The sequence below is a fragment of the Hyaena hyaena genome, unplaced genomic scaffold, assembly GCF_003009895.1.
Source record: "Hyaena hyaena isolate Hyena2069 unplaced genomic scaffold, ASM300989v1 scaffold_63, whole genome shotgun sequence".
Taxonomy (NCBI): Eukaryota; Metazoa; Chordata; class Mammalia; order Carnivora; family Hyaenidae; genus Hyaena; species Hyaena hyaena.
The window spans coordinates 1,381,573-1,398,399 of NW_024080695.1; the positions used below are offsets into that span (position 1 = coordinate 1,381,573).

General features: G+C 55.3%; 1 protein-coding gene across 3 annotated transcripts in view; it reads left to right on the forward strand.

Annotated features, from left to right (window-relative positions):
- Positions 1 to 16,827, forward strand: part of RGS12 (regulator of G protein signaling 12) — a 91,910-nt gene that overhangs the window by 37,670 nt on the left and 37,413 nt on the right. The window lies entirely within an intron of this gene.

A 16,827-nucleotide genomic window follows, 5' to 3' on the forward strand; every position in this document is an offset into this window, starting at 1 on the left:
CTGGTGGCCGAGACACGAGTTCTGGAAGCCGTTTATTGCAGAGACATGTTATGAATCTGACCTTGAGCGGGTGGAGCCCTTGCGGCCGTCCGGGCGTCGGCTGCAGCACGTCTGATCCCACACCTGTGCTGACACGTCAAAACATGCCGCCTTTGTAACCGGCAAGTGCAGATTTCAGAGCTCTTGCCGAATTTGAGCAATTCTGGAAATTCGGGGGAGACTCAGGTGCGACACGCTCCCTTCTTAGGAAAAGCGAGGAGGGTGCGCTGAGGCCTGGGGGCTGGAGAGGAAGTGAGAGCCTTCTTCCTGCCTCCAAACGGGTGTGGGAACCCCGCTCACGGCCCGTCCCGAAGGAGGTGGCCAGCCGTGGCCCCTTTCACTGGCAGTCACTCTGATGTCACCGCACCATTTTTGCTCCGTGGTGGCTCTCTGTCGCTCACAATCCTCATAAAGTCCTTATGCTCACAGGTTGTGTGTGTGTTTACGTGTTGTGATTAGTCTATTCTGGCTTTTGAGAGGTGATTTTTAGTTCATCAGAAGGCCTCAGCCCTGCGTTCTCACTGTACGCTGGCTGCGCACAGGCATCCAGAACCGGACAGCCGTGGGGTCCAAGGTTACCCCGGGCAAAGCCGGGGTAGAGAAACTAAGCGAGGCTTTCACCACGCTTTCTGCTGTCCCTCAGCCGCCTGCATTGGTGGCGGCCTCGGACGGGGCGGGTGGGGCCGGGAGCCACCGGTCATGGGCGTGCGCGCGGGGCCCATCTTGAATTACAAACGTGCTGATACCTGAGGCAGAGGCCGGGATCCTGAACCATGTGTTTGGAGAGTTATTTATTTTAATAAAAGGAATTATGTTCCCTATTTTACGTGCAGAGATAATCATGCCACTTAATCGGTCTTCAGCTGGGAGTGGGGACCACTTCCTTAAAGAAAAGAAATAGGACCGGTAACCAAATCCAGGATAAAAGTGCTTTTTATACCATTCCGTTCTTGCTTACGCTTTCCGCCGTGTTCTGCGTGTTTCCTGGTAGGAGGGATTCATTTCTGCAGGAGGTTTACAAACGTGAGGCGTTCAGTCTAACCATCAATATGCGGCCTGATGACCCCGACACGTTCCCTCTGTGAGCGGTGGATGTGGGAGCCCTGCGGCTGGGTTTCTAGTGCCCTCTGGGTTCACAACGCTGGGCCTCCCCACCGCGCCCCCCTCTCTGGGCCCTGCGTGTCCCCCGCGAGGCCCCTCTGTGGCAGCGGTGGGAAGCTCCCTACATCGCAGCACGTCCTGAATGTCAGGAACCACGCCAGACGGCTTACGTGTGTTTTATTTAGTTTTTTTATACTTTTACTGTTTTTCCATCTTCGATCCTCTTCTGCGTGCAGGTGAGAAGAAGACATTTCTCATTTGCAGGCTGGTTCTGGGAGCTTCAGCCCCACACTCTCCACGGGAGGGGGGCAGGGACTGGGGAGCCGGTTTGGAAAGCACCCTGTTCACAGGTTGGGACGGCCTCCACGTGGCCATCCCACGTGGCTTTGGCAAGGGGTCCGTCGCGCACTCAGGAGCACGGCAGTCACGGCTGTCTTCCGGTCCCCGTGGCGTCCCTTCCTCTGGCAGCCTCTCACCGTCTAGCTGTGTGGTTTATCTGAAGTTGGACAGTGCTGTTTTGAGACCTTTGTCAACTCCTCGAGTGTTTCCCACTTTCCCAGGAGGAGGAGGGGCTCACTGCCCGCCGCCCGTGGGCGGCCGGCCTCCATGGAGGGCACACGGGGACCCGGGGTGCGTCGAGGGGTCTGCCTCAAGGAAAGGAAGAACATTCTAGCAGTAAAGAGAGGCTTAAAAATGTAACGACCCTGTGGGAAGCTATCCGGACACCTGCGCACAGGGGAGGAGCAGAAGCTCAGACGGGGCGTCCGTGGGCCGAGGGCAGCGCCCGGGCCTCCAGGGTGGGCACCAGCAGGGCCTCCTGTCCTGGGCCGCCGAGCCTGCGGCTTCACTGTCACGGAGCTCGCTCCCCTCCCTTGCTCCCCTCTCGCTCTGTACCAGGCAGCTCTGCCAGCAGCGTCCGCCCACCCGACTCCTCCGTCCTCAAAAGGTCAGGCTGCTTTCTGCCGCCGCTCGCTGTGCCTTCCGAGGCGGAGAATGCGGCGTGTGCGGGGGCCGTGCGAGCGCCCCCAACTCGGCCACACGCGGGCACACGGCGGCACACGGCGGCACCCGGCGGCACGCCACCCCCGCTCGCCGCTCGGCTGCTTCCCCGCACAAGCCGCCCAGCCTGCTGGTGCCAGAGCCTCTCCGTCCCCTTGGGGGGGCGTCCCCGGCCCCCTTCTTGTCCCCCCACCCCTGCATCCCAGGGGACCCCAGGCGGTTGTGGCCACACTCCCTTCACCTTCACCGTCCTTTCGAGGTTTGCTCCCCTCCCGACGCCTCGCTGGCCCCGCTCTCCGCCTGCTCAGAGCTGTGGGTGGTGGCGGCCCCGTCCCCGCCCCGGCCTCCTGTGTCCCTTGGGCCCTTTGTACGCCACGCGCTCCCCTCCGAGAGGCCTGGGCCCCCTGCCGTCATGCCAGTCACTCCCCTGCGTCACCGTGTGGCCTCCACGCCATGGCCCCGCACCACACACGGCAGGCGGTACAGAGGGTGTCTGAAGGAAGGCATCCACGGACGCACGGGTGCCAGCCAGAGCCCGGGTCGGAGTAGCGGCTTTCTAGGATTTTCCTTCGTGGTGAAGCCCTCTCGTAGCACAGACAAGCCCTGGAGAAGCCCACTCGGTAGAACACAGACGCCGAGACGCCTGGCCGAGTTGTGAGCCTGTGGCCTCGGGGTGCTGGGTGGGCCTCCTCTTCCCGGGCACTGGCCACGCAGGGTGGGCCCGGGTCCCCTCTGTCCCTCTCCAGGTGCTTCCATCCGTCACCCCTTATAACAAACACACACATATTTTTCTAAGTTTATTTATTTATTTATTTATTTATTTTGAGAGAGAGAGAATGAGCAGGGGAGGGCGAGAGGGAGCGAGAACCCCCAGCAGGCTCCGCACTGTCAGCGCACAGCCTGACGCGGGGCTTGATCCCATGAAGCGTGAGATCGTGGCCTGAGGTGGAGTCAAGAGTCCGACACTTAACCGACTAAGCCCCCCGGGTGCCCCCGAAGACACGTATTTTGAAGTCACTGTAAGCTCCGTGCCATAACCTAATGGCAGTCATTTCTGTTGTTTTTGGTGATTCTTTTAACATTGAAACTGGAACCTTTTTGAAATCAGAAATAATACCAGATGAAAGACATGTGATCGTTAATTCTTGTTTGTTTTCTGAAAGCAGACGGCCTTTGATTTTAAGCCCGGTCTCCTGTCTCTCTGTGCGCCCTGTTCCAGCGCACACGCAGTAAGGCGAGCCGTTGGGCGGCGGGAAGGTAGCAGGCGTGTCCCCTGCAGGTGTGGACGGTGACAGGGAAGGGCCGTGCACCCGGCTCCTCACCACTGGGCCCCTGAGGAGCCCCCTGTGGTCGGAGCCCGTGGCACCGAGCTGGGCTTTGCAAACTGTCCCGCCTGGGTCGTGGGAACTCAGTCGCGGGGACACGGGGAGACGCCCCCTGCTAGTTTGTCCCTCTGTAAGTGGCAGCCGGGAGTGCAGTGCCGCCAGATGCACCATTTGAGCCCGTCCCTGGGCTTCCTCATGTCGGGGACCTCGGGCCTCAGGAAGGGTGCCGTCTGGAAGGGGGGCCCTGCGCCCCCGACCACATCCCTGTTACCGGGAACCACACACTCTGCACGCAGGCTTCTTGTTTCTCTTTCCAAACTTTTGTTATTTTTATATTTCCCAGCTTTACTGAGGCGTGGCTGACAAGGAAAAGTTGTATGTGGTCAGGGTATGTGATGTGATGATTTGCTGCACATACAGGTTGTGACGGGATCATCACAATCGAGGTGCCCAGCACCTCACATGGTGACGTGTGTGTGGGGTGTGTGTGTGTGTGTGTGTGTGTGTGTGGTGAGGACCATAGACTGACTCCCTTCGCACATCTCAGGTGCATGATACAAGCTTGTGAGGTGTGGTCACCGCCCAGACCTCACTTACCTTCTCACTGAAACCCTGTAAACCTTGACTGACATCGCCCATGCCCCCTCACCCACTGCCATTCCGCCTCTGGCCTCTGTGCACTGGACTCCGCGTGACCTTGGACGACGTGGGTTTGAACTGCACCGGCCCACTTAGACGCAGGGTTTTTCCTCTCAATAAATACAGCACGGGCCCGTAAATGTATCTTCCTTATGGTTTTCTTAGTAACGTTTCCTTTTCTGGGGCTGACTTTATTGTAAGAATAGAGCATCTCGTACACACAACATATGAAATGTGTGTTAATCCTTTGTCATCAGTGAGGCTTCCCAGCAGCAGGAGGCTGTCACTAGTTACTTTTTCAAGGAGTCAGAAGTTATGCAGATTTTCGGATTTTTGACTACGTGGGGATTGGGGTTCGGGTTAGGGCACCCAGCCCCATGCTGTCCAAGCATCATCTGCAGGTTATTTTTTTTTTAAGTTTATCTACTTATTTAGAGAGATAGAAAGCAAGCAGGGGAGGGGCAGAGAGAGAGGGAGAGGCAGAATCTCAAGCAGGCTGTACACGGTCAGCGCAGAGCCCAATGTGGGGCTCGAATTCATGCACCGTGAGATCACGACCTGAGCTGAAGCCAAGAGTCAGAGCCCTGACCGATGGAGCCAGCCCAGCGCCCCCGTCACCGCTTCCTTATCGCTTCACCCGTCCCGAAGAGGGATCGCTGGGCTGCTGACGGCACTTGTTTCCACATCTTGTCCGTGGCGAGCAGTGAACGCGGGGGCACTGATCTCCCCTCGACATCCTGCTTTCAGTCCCTTCGGACGGGTGCCCAGGAGTGGGGTGGCTGGGTCATGGGGTGGTCCTGTTTTTGATTTTTTGAGGAGCCTCCATCCTGTCCTCCACGAGGCCACACCAGTTTGCGCTCCCCCCGGCAGTGCACGAGGGTCCCCTTCGTCCGCACCCTCGCCTGTCACTTCTTGTCTTTTTGACGGTAGCCACTCCGGTGGGTGCAGGTCATCCCTCGCTGTCGTTCTGATTTGCATTTCTCTGAGGGTGAGGATGTGGGGCACCTTTTCATGTGCCCGTTGGCCACCTGCATGTCTCCTTTGGAGAAGTGTCTGTGCAAGTCTTTTATTATCAGGTTGTTTGGGGTTTTTGTTATTGAATTGCATGAGCATCTTGTAGTTTTTCGCTGTGACTCCTTTACCAGATGTGGTTTGCGAGTCCTCTGCACGGGGCTTCTGACCACGTGGCCTCCACGAGGCAGTTCAGACCTTCACCTTGGCACTTCCTGAGTGAGCCACGGGGCCTGGACGAGCCCAGGGGGGCAGCCGGGCTGGAGCCACGCACGGTGAGGGCCGAGGAGGCTGTCCCCAGAGAGCCGTGCTGTGTGTCAGCTCTGCCTGCCACGGGACACGCGGTGTCACTTCCGTCTCGGTGCCCACCCCTTAGGCAGGTGTAAATGTGCCTCAGCAGAAGGGGTGAGTAGCTCGCGTGCTCCCACGGCGGACGGCGCGGGCCCTGAGGTCACGCCTCCCGTGGCCGCACACGTCTACACCGGTAAGTCAGAACCCAGGAAGAGATGGCGACCCATTTCTGTGAGAGGCTGGGGGAGTGCTGAGGCTCCACGATGGAGGACCGTGGGGGGGACCGCGGCGGCCGTGCCTCACGGAGCCAGGTGCCCGGCTCTGACGCCACGTCTCTCCTCCCAGCCCCTGGCATTTAATACCCACTTTATTTTTACATATTCCATATTTGAGGAAAATGACCTTTTTGGGTAAAATGATACATATGTATTCTAAATAACTTAAGTAATAAGAAAAAGCAAAGGAGAAAATGGCTTTAAAAGATCAACCCAAATCCAGCAACCCTGAAATAGGCGAACGCCACCGCAGGCGTCCCTACAGAGGGCAGCTGAGGCGGGACAGCGGGCCGGACGCGCCAGGCCGTCAGTGTGGACCAGCGTTCTCCCGGGATGTGCCCTCAGGCAGGCAGGCAGGGCCAGGCCGGGGGCACGCAGGCTGCTCGGAGGCCCAGACCCCCATGGGGCCCGGCCAGCGGCTTCCTCCCGCCCTCCTCCGTTCCCACCCCGTCCTGGGTTCCTGGCCACAGGGTACGTTTCACAGGCAGAATGTACAGCCATAGCATCACGGCCGGGCCCGTGGCTGTGAGCTGTGGTTGTGCGTGGGGCCCGCGTGGGGCACGTGCGGGGCGGAAGAGGGGAGGCCCCCCATCAGCTGGCCTTCGCAGCGTCTGCTCTTTCACCGGCTCTCACTCGCGGGGTGCTGAGCCCACAGGCTCTGTTCCTCACGTTTCTGCTTCATTGAGAGTCGGTCTGTTCTCATCATGCGCAAAAGGCAATTTGCTTGCAAAAGTCTCTTTCTGTGCCATTAGTTTGACTTTCAGACATTTCTCATCTCTTTTTTACTTTTTGTTGATTCTGTAATAGTATTTCTTGATCTCATCCTCAGTTTGTTTTGTCAGCAGTGAATTCTGTCTGTCCTCTCATGGAGCATGAAGAGTTTTAACATTCTTTAGGGTGTTTCATTGCAGACCAGACTTTGTGTTTGTCTTTGCATGTTATATGTCTTCTCTTGTCCATGCATCCATCCACCCACCCACCTTTCCATCATCCACCATCCACCCATCCGTCTACCCACCCTTACATCCATCCACCCACTACCCACTCATCCATCCACCCATCCATCCATCCACCCAGCCATCCAGCCATCCAGCCATCCAGCCAGCCATTTTTCTACCCAGCCATCCATTTACCCATCTATCAGTTCATCTCCCCATCTGTTTAGGTCAGCGGTCCCCGGGACCTGGATCACTTTCTGGCATTGACATTCTCAAGCCCCCAGAGAGGCCGTGGCACTAAGTCCCTGTGTCCTCCCCGCCTGAACCAAGATCCTCAGTGGCAGCAGGGAATCTACCTACAATGGTTTTGCTCGCCTTTCCCAGTGTCTCCATTATCCTGCCTCACTAAGAATGTTGGGGTCTTGTTGAGTCACCTCCTTCCCCAGGACACCTGCTGGGGACCCAGGGGTGGGCCAGGCCTAGAACCTGTCAAAACTGTGTTTTTATTTCTCTTTTAATCTTTCCTTGTTTTTTGTTTTTATTTTTTTACCCCTCCTTCTCCCCCTTTTCTCCTGTTCGAAGCTTATGGCATGAGACTGCCTCCTCCTTTGGTTCCTTTTGTGAAGCTTATGTCTGATTTTCACCCTGCATCCTCTCCCTGCAGGGGTGTGGGGAAGGGGAGCCTGCGAGCCTGTTTTGTGTGCCCGTACGTCCCCGGGGAGCTGCCTTGTGCAGGCTTGTTGTTTCTAAATAGAACTTGATTAGGAAATGAGAGGAACATGGGCTGCGCCAGATGAGAGCTTCACAACCTCCTCCTCACCTGCTCCTCCGGGCGCCGGGTGTGAGGGACTTGGGCCTGGCGCCCCGTCCATCCAGGGCTCCTCTCTGTCTCCAGGGCTCAGCAAGGGCCCTGCCTCCGAAGTCGGAACACACCTGACTGGGCCGGAGCACAGCTCCCTGGGCTGCCCGTGTCTTTCCAGGCTCCGGCCCCTCCTTCACTCTGGCCGCGCAGGCAGTGAAGGATGGTGGGCGTGGCCTAGATCAGACCCAGCGGAGGACCCTCACTTCTCACCTCCAGGCCTGGGGTCTCCTTTCTCTAGCTCTCCTTGTGGCTCTTCCTCGAGGCTCCAAGTTGTACCTGCTTCACATTCATAGCAAACTTTGGTTTCCAGGAGTGACTCTTACTATTTCAGGGATTTGGGATTCCGAGAGCCTCCCCTTTAACTTCATCTGGCATGAGAGTAAATGCAGCTCCCAGATGAACTCCCTGCTGCTTCCAGTCGTTTCTGGAAATAACTGACTCCTTCTGTGAAACTCCACATGCGTCAGGACCCCGTGGCTGGCGCTGCCCGGGCTCCTGCTACGTGGCGCCGCCCAGCCCCCAGGTTGCCCTCTGGGCACATCCTCCCCATCTGTGTGTGTCTTCTCCCCCCATCTGGGGGTCGCCCTGGGGGCACAGCGTCAGGCTGCTGGCGAGCCCTGATGGGAGGGGGCCCTGCTGATGGAGAGACTGGGGGCTCACCTCCGAGCAGAGGTGCTGCAACCTTGAGTATTTTTGGCAAATGGAACCGCATTCTCCGAAATCATGGAAGAGAGAGATGTAGAAGGTTTCAGAGTAATGCCGTGTGTTCTTGTACGGTTTTGGTGAATTCCTCATCAGAAAGGCGGTGCAGCCTAATTGCACATTTTTCAAAAATGTTTGCTAAATAGAAGAGATGGAATGTTAATTTGTAATTTGCTGCGCGAGAGGGGCTGTTTTAACCAGAAGTCTTTATTTTGGTTTAATACATCACATTCCTTATGGCTTGCTTTAGAACTGAAAAATTATACCCAGAATAACAGAGTGTATTTATAGGGCATGAAGTACTAAGTATTTGTAAGCACCAGTCAGACTGGAGATTGTAGTTTGGGGAAGCACAGAGACATGGCTTCTGCCAAGATGCCTTCCAATGTGCTTGTTTCTTTCCAGTTCTGCAAGATGTTTGGAGCACGGTTTTATTAGTAATTATTTCTACTGTGATTTTTCTCCCCCCAGCAAATGGAAGTTCAAAGTTAATACAGCCAGTGAGCACATACCTGCCTCCCAGAAGTAATATGTGTTACCATTTGGGCCTATTTGCTTTAGATCTTTTTTCTAAAGCATTAAAAGCACAGTGGAGGCCCCTGTCATCGCCCCCCCTTCGCCGCGTCCATTCCTCATCCTCCCCCAGAGGCCCTCCCTGGAAGCAGGTGTGTATCCTCGCTGCTCCCAGGGAGTTGATTACTTTGATTCTTGGTAGGAAACGCCTCTCTTAGAAAACTGTAGTGTGAAAAGCATGGCACGTACGGACCGTTTCAGTAAGTCCTCTGTTCCCGCCGAGGGCGGGGGGGTGGTTAACAGTCCTGGGCTGCTCAAGTTCTGCCTCTTGATCTGGGAGCTGGGGCCGCGTTCCTCGTGAAGATCTGACTATGAACTTGTGATTCGTGCATTTTTCTGTGTGTGCTTTACTTTCCTAGAGTCTGCCGAAAGAATATTGTTTGAAATGCAGGAGGGTTTTTACCAAAGGACTTTCGAAATGGTCTAAAAATTCTAAAACGTTCACTCTCAATGTTTATAAAGTTGCTGAGAGAAAGTATTGTATAGATCAGGTCAGAAATTTGGCTAGAATAATTTAGAAGTAAGTTTTTGGGGCGCCTGGGTCGCTCAGTCGATTGAGCATCCATCTTCGGTTCTGGTCATAATCTCACGGTCCGTGAGTTCGAGCCCCGCGTCGGGCTCTGTGCTGACAGCTCAGAGCCTGGAGCTGCTTCGGATACTGTGTCTCCCTCTCTCTCTGCCCCTCCCTCAATCATGTTCTGTCTCTCTGTGTTTCTCAAAAAGGAATAAACGTTTAAAAAAAATGTTTGAGTAGACCCTGAGGGCCCTTTGCCCAGGGTCTCTCCTAGAGTAGTTTTGGGGCAAATTACAAACAAATCCCCCATCCTCTTGGTCAATAAACTGTAAGAATATAAAGTGTATGCCTCTGGGAAGCTTTGAAGATTTTCTCTTTATTCCCGGTTTCCAGCATCGTAACTATGATAATTCTTGGGTTGGTTTTGTTTGTGTGCCGGCTCTTGGGGATTTGTGAGGATCAGGTATTTCCTACTTTAACTACAAGAATGTTAGGCCACGTGAGCTTTCCCTGTCACCATGGAGACAGGTGCATTTCCAGTCCTTCCTCTTCTCTCTGCTTCACGCTTCGTAGGCTCTTTAGCTCCGTCTTTACGTTCACTGGTCTTTTCTTCCACGGGGTCTAATGAGCGTTAATGCTGTCCTGTGAGCCGCTCACTTCAGAGGCTGTGTCTTTGTCTCAGCACCGCCTCTGTCTCTCCCACAGCCCTTCATCTCTCCCCTCGCCGCTTTCCATAACACCCTTGAGCGTGTTTGCAACATCGCTATGTGTCTTCAAGTCCTTGGCTGCTCTCACCCTCACTGTCATTCCCGGGTCTGTTGTGCTCCCTGGTTACAGGTCACATTCTTCTGCAGCTTCACGTGTCTAGAGATTTTCGACTGGGTGCTGGGTTTTGTTGTCTTCCTTTGAAGAGTATGAAAGTTTGTTTAATAGTTAAGCTACTTGTGGGTTGGCTTGATCCCTCTGAGGCTTGTTTTTAGCCTTTTTTAAGGCAAGTCTAAAGTCGCTTTTCCGGTAGGCTTTGTTAGCCACGCTACTGACGAGCCTAGCACATGTGGGGTCTCCTTCGAGGAGCAGGTATTCGACAAGACCTGGGTGGGACTCGGAAATCTCCCAACCCTATGAGTTGTGGGAACAGGTCAGCCTGCAGCTCGCTGGCTGCCCTTTGTCTAGCCTCAGGGGTTTCCCCCGTGCCCACACAGCCTAGAACTCAGCCTCAGGGGTTTCCCCCAGGGTCTCCTGTGAACTCTCGGCAGCTCTTTTTCTCCACTAGCTCCCACAGCTCCCGCAGGGCCCAGACACCCTGGGCTTCCCTGAGTCTAGCCTCTGTCTCTTCAGCTCAGCGGGAGAGCCATCATCCACTTGGGTCCCCCCACCCCCCGCCCCGAGCTGCACTTCTATGCGGTGCTTCCTGGCAGGTTGCTGGGCAGCGCCAGGGCTCACTTCACTGATTTCTTTTCCATCAGGGATCACAGTCTTGTGGTAACTGTGGTCCAGTTTTTTGGGAACTGTTGTTGACAATATTTTGCCTAGTTTTCTTTACTTATTTATTTATTTTTATTTAAAAAATTTCTTTAATGTTTATTTTTGAGAGAGAGAGAGACAGATCATGAGCAGGGAAGGGGCAAAGAGAGAGGGCGACCCAGAATCCAAAGACGCTCCAGGCTCCGAACTGTCAGCACAGAGCCAGACACGGGGCTCAAACCCACGAACCGTGAGATCATGACCGGGGCCGAAGTCAGATGCCCAACCAACTGAACCCCCCAGGTGTCCCCTAATTTTCTAGTGATGTGTGGCAAGAGGGGAAGTTTGCGCCTAGTTACTCCATCTTGGCCAGACAGAATTCTTGTGATACAGTTTTTTTCACTATAATTGTGGGAGATGGTCTCTTAAAAATTCTGAACAAGGGGCACCTGGGTGGCCCAGTTGGTTAAGTGTCCAACTTTTGCTCAGGTCATGATCTCACAGTTCGTGAGTTTGAGCCCCAGGTCGGGCTCTGTGCTGACAGCTCAGACCTTGGAGCCTGCTTCAAATTCTGTGACTCCCTCTCTCTTTGTCCCTCCCCTGCTCACGTGTTCTCTCTCACTCTCAAAAATAAATAAACATTAAAAACAAATTTTAGGGGTGCCTGGGTGGCTCAGTCAGTTGAGCATCTGGCTTTGGCTCAGGCCGTGATCACATGGTTTGTGGGTTCGAGCCCCGCGTCGGGCTCTGTGCTGACGGCTCAGAGCCTGGAGCCTGTTTCGGATTCTGTGATTCACATTCTGTCTCTCCCTTCCCTTCTCACTGTGTCTCTCTCTCTCTCTCAAAAATAAATAAAACATTAAATTTTTTTTTTATATTTTTATTTACTTCTAGGAGAGAGAGAGACAGTGTGAACAGGGGAGGGTCAGAGAGAGAGGGAGACATAGACTCTGAAACAGGCTCCAGGCTCTGAGCTGGCAGTCAGCACAGAGCCCGACGCGGGGCTCGAACCCAAGAACCGCGAGATCATGACCTAAGCAAAAGTCGGACGCTTAACCGACTAAGCCACCCAGGCGCCCCTAAAAATTTTTTTTTTAATTTTTAAAAATTTTGAACAAAACTCAGAGCATGACACTTCCTTGCACAAGGAACTTCAGTGATAGCCCATTACCTGCAGGGCAACAGGTGCCCTCACAACCCAGAACGAATGGGTTGCCATCCGCCCACCCCTGGCCCAGGTGTATCCCATACCTGGCTCGGTATCGGGCACTTGGAACAGTCAGGGAACGAGCGAACACCTAATTCTGGAATCCAGCGAGCTTTGGTTAGCGCCACGTGCCTGCACCATTCTGGGGGAGCTCAGTGGCGCCAGAGTCAACTGGAGACATGGGTGAGGAAGCCTTGTCCCCACTCTACCGCAGCGGGAGTCCTGTGGCCGTCAGAACCCCTCACTGCTCGGCTCTGCCTCCCGTTTGAGGGGCGCCCTGTGGGGCCAGCACCCCCCACGTCTCTGCGGGAACCGGTGCAGGGGACTCCGGAGGCCCCGGGAGGTGCCCTTCCTCCAACCGGAGGCCTGGCAGCCGCCCACACACTGGCCGCCGAGCAGCGAGCGGACGGGAGGCCGTGACGGGTTGTCTTGTAGCTTTGGCCCAGGCGCGTCGGTGCCCGCTGTGTCGCTAGCGCCAGAGGCAGATCTGTGTGCCCCTCGCTTGTCTGGGTCTTGGTGCTGAGTGATGTAAGTGTAGCTGAGCCTGACAGTCCTGGCGCCGCGTCCTGGTCCCCAGCTTTATGCAGGCGTCAGTTCGTGCTCGAGCTCCAGGCCACGGAGGCGGCAGTGACTTGTCTTTAAGAGTTCGCTGTGGAGGGGCGCCTGGGGGCTCAGTTGGTTAAGCGGCCAACTTCAGCTCAGGTCATGATCTCACGGTCTGTGGGTTCGAGCCCCGTGTCGGGCTCTGTGCTGACAGCGCAGAGCCTGGAGCTGCTTCGGATTCTGTGTCTCCTCTCTCTCTGACCCTCCCCTGCTCATGTTCTGTCTCTCTCTGTCTCAAAAATAAATAAACTATTAAAAAATATATTAAAAAAAAAGAATTTGCTGTGGAGAGGGGCTGCAGTTTGGGAGGAAAGGGTCCGCCCCAGGTTGGGTTTGGCCAGGCTCCCTGTGGGCGGCCCGTAGAGGAAGGCGAGGAACCGGGGTCCCCGCCCCGTGCCCGGCGTGCCCCCAGCCCTCTCTGCCAGCCCCACCCACACTTGGCCTCCCCATCCTCAGACCCGTGCACACCGTGTTCCCTCCAGCAGCTCGCGTGTGCCGGCCCCTCCCGCGGGGCTGGGGACACGCCACAGACAGCTACTCGGTCCCCCGCCCCCACCCGCCGCTGACACATCCGCTTGGAACACACATGGGACAGTCCTCACTTATGACAGGTCCCCCTTTTTTTTCTAACAAGTCCCAAAACTCAGTCTTGGCTAATTTGAATGTATTAAATGTAGGTAACAACTCTAGAAAGGAAAGCCAATCACTAAGTCTGATTCGAACAATTTATCGCATTATACCAAGTTACATTTTACATTAAATGCTGCTAATTGAGAACGGCCCTTCTTTCTTGTCTTCTCCCATTTCATGAGAGTATTTCAGTCAGACGCTTCCGGTGTGTGTTTGTTACAACTGTTCTTCAAGCCGTGAAGACTTTGTGTTTGAGAATCAGGCACACGCGGCAGGTGCGCGCACCAGCAGTACGCGGCCTGAGCACTTTTCACAAAGTGCACGCGCTGTGTTACCAGCACCCGGGAGCCCCTCATGCCCCCTGTTCAGTCCCTGTCCCCAGAGTGGACCCCTAGCCCCGCTGCTGACCCCATGGGTTTTGAACCTAAAAACAAAGCATTCGTGCAGTACGCCCTCCCTCCCTCTAACGTTAGGTTCGTGAGTCCTGTGTGCATTGCGCGTATCATAGCTGTGTGTTCTCATAGCCGCGTGCCACTGTCGAGCAAGTGCGCCACCGTCCACACACCCACGGGACCCTCGGTGGCACCCGAGTGGGTGCTGACACTGTGGCACCCACGCGGGGCTCGGGGCAGATACCCGGCAGCGCGGGGCCACGGGCCGGGCCACCGGGGGCGTACCCAACGGGATAGACAGTGTTCACGCCCACCCACGTTCTGGGTGTCCCCACACTGCCCACACTTCACCTTGGTTCCTTTGGCCCCTGAAGGGGAACACGGGCCACTGGATTGGGGTTGCTTGGTGCTGGCAGTTCCCTGATGACTAATGAACTGAGCGCCTTGCGTGTTCTTGGCAGCTTGGACACCCTCCATGTGAAGTGCCGGCCAGATGGTTTGCCTTTCCTTATTGATTTCTAGAAAACTTTTAAAAATATATTCTACAATTAGATTTTGTGTTGGATTTACATGTGCAGGGAAACCCCCCTCCGCAGCTCCCTGATCGCTCTCCTAGTGCTGTCTTTTGCTGATCTGAAGGTTTTAATCTTGAGGCTCCTGGGTGGCTCAGTCGGTTAAGCATCCGACTCTTGATCTCAGCTCAAGGGCTTGATCTCAGGGTTGGGAGTTCAAGCCCCATGTTGGACTCCGTGCTGGGCATGAAGCCTACATAAAAAATAGATAGATGGGGCGCCTGGGTGGCTCAGTCAGTTGAGCATCCGACTTCGGCTCGGGTTGTGATCTCATGATTCGTGAGTTCCAGCCCTGCGTTGCACTCTGTGCTGACAGCTCAGAGCCTGGAGCCTGCTTCAGATTCTGTGTCTCCCTCTCTCTCTGCCCCTCCCCTGCTCACACTCTGTCTCTTTCTATCAAAAATAAATGTAAAAAAAAAAAAAGTTAGATAAAAATAAAAATTAAAAAAATATTTTTAAGTTTGTAATCATAACATCATCCAATTTATCATTCTTCCTTTCTGGTGATGCTGTTTGTGTCCTTTTAGAGCAGCCCTTGCCCTTCCCCTGAGCGTGAGGGTAAACCCATTGCTGCAGTGTTTCACACTGAAACCTCAGATCACCCGGAGGCAGTCCCTTGTGCACAGTGTGGCCCAGGGGACGACACTCCCGTTCTCCCGCCTGGGACCCAGCGGACCCAGCCCCACGTATGGCGACGCTGATCCTCTCCTCACCGAACTGAAGCCGCGCCTTTATCAGGTAATCATAGATTTGGGGGTCTGCTCCTGGCCTCTGGCTTTTGTTCCAGTGGCCTCTCTGTCTGTCACTGGGTTGACATCGGCGCTGTAATTACTGTCACCCTCAGTGCGTTCTGAGATCTGGATTGGAGCCTCAGCCTCGCATGCCCTTGCGATCGCTTCTGCTCTGCAGGCCCCCCGCGCACTCCTGCACGGCTTGGGGCGGCCGGCAAGCCGCTGGCAGTTCTGCGGCCGTCCTCGCGTCTGTCAGCCGGTGGGGACCCAGCAGCTCCGGAGTCTGGGTGGGATGCTCTCACCGGAAATGTTATTAGAAAGCCACACAGCCGTCGACATCGGCGGTTGGGCTTTAACAAAGTTGTTTTGTAACTTCCCGCTTGTGACCGTCAACGTGTGGCCACGAACTACTCTGCTCTGTGAAAATCTTGAGGTCGTTCCCCTGGGAATAAACACCAAATCTGGCTTGGTTGATCTGTCTTTTAAAAACTATCACTTTTAGATGACTGGCCCCTATAAATACCTAACGGTAGAATCGATAGAGATGATTTCAGGCTAAGCCGTCACCCTCAAAGAGATTCCATTGTCCACAAGAAGGCGAGGGAGGAGCCCGCAATGTACGTGACCTTTCTAGGGTTTGCAAGGAAGGTGACCTGTCGCATCAGACAGGCGCTGGGGGTGGGGGCGGGGGGGAAGGGGGCACACCTGCCTCTGGGTAACTGGCAGACTGTGGCCGGGTGTGGTGCTGGCCGGGGAGGCAGAGGCGCGGGCCTGGCCCAGCCGGAGGTGGCCGAGCAAAGCTGAGCCTGAAACCGGAGCTGGGCTTAGCCTTAGGGTTCCGGAGACAGGAGGAGTCAAGAAGAGCCCAGAAGGGGCAGCTGGGAGCAGCGGGAAGCCTGAGAGGGAATGACTGTCCGCGGGGGGACGGTGGAGTGAGGACAGAGGGTCCCAAAGCTGACCTCTGGGCTTCTCTTTGGTGCCTGCAGGGACGATCGTGGCATTTGCACGACAAGAAGGGGTGCGGTGGGGACAAATGAATCGGGGGGCAGTAACAAGGGTTCTGCTTCGGACCTGGGATTTTTGAGATGCTCGTTCAGGTTCCAAGGGGAGATGTTGTGTAGACAGTTGGATAAAGGAGTGTAGGCTGCAGGAAGGTTGGGCCTGGAAACCCACGTTTGGGAGTCACCGGTGTGTGGGTGGAATCGAATGCCTCGTAAGCTCGAAAAATTAAAGATGGTGCAGGGAGGACGGGTCTCAAGCCTTTGCGCTCAGTGGGGGCTGGAGGGGTGAGGGGCAGCGGGGCGTGAGTGAGGCTACACCCCGCCTCTGTCACTGGCCGTGCCCCTCAGCCCTCCCATCTGCACAGGGGGTCCGGGGACCCATCTCACAGGGTTCTCATGAGGATTAGGCGAGTTAGCCCGCGGCAGACTTAGAGCAGCACCCGACGGCCCAAGACTGCCATCATTGGTGCGCTGGTGCCAAGTCGGTCACCCTTCGGTTTAATTGAACTTTGGAAGCAGATAAAACTGCCCAGAGGGCCGGGCGGGGCAGGAGCCTCGGACAGGTCCCGAGGATGGCGAGGTCGGTGGGAGCAACAGCCTCACACGGCACATGCTCTCCACTTAGCTTGTTAAACGTCCACTTTTAAAATGACACTGGCAGGGGCGCCTGGGTAGCTTAGTCGGTTAAGCGTCCGACTTTCGCTCAGGTCATGATCTCGCGGTTCGTGGGTTCGAGCCCCGCGTCGGGCTCTGTGCTGACTGCCAGCTCAGAGCCTGGAGCCTGTTTCAGTCTGTGACTCCCTCTCTCTCTGACCCTCCGCTGCTCACGCTGTCTCTCTCTCTCTCTCTCTCTGCTAGAAATAAATAAAACATTTAAAAATAAAATAAAATAAAATGACACTGGCAGATTGAAATACTTAAGTGAAAGAAGATCTAACAGGCAGATATCAAGGGGAAA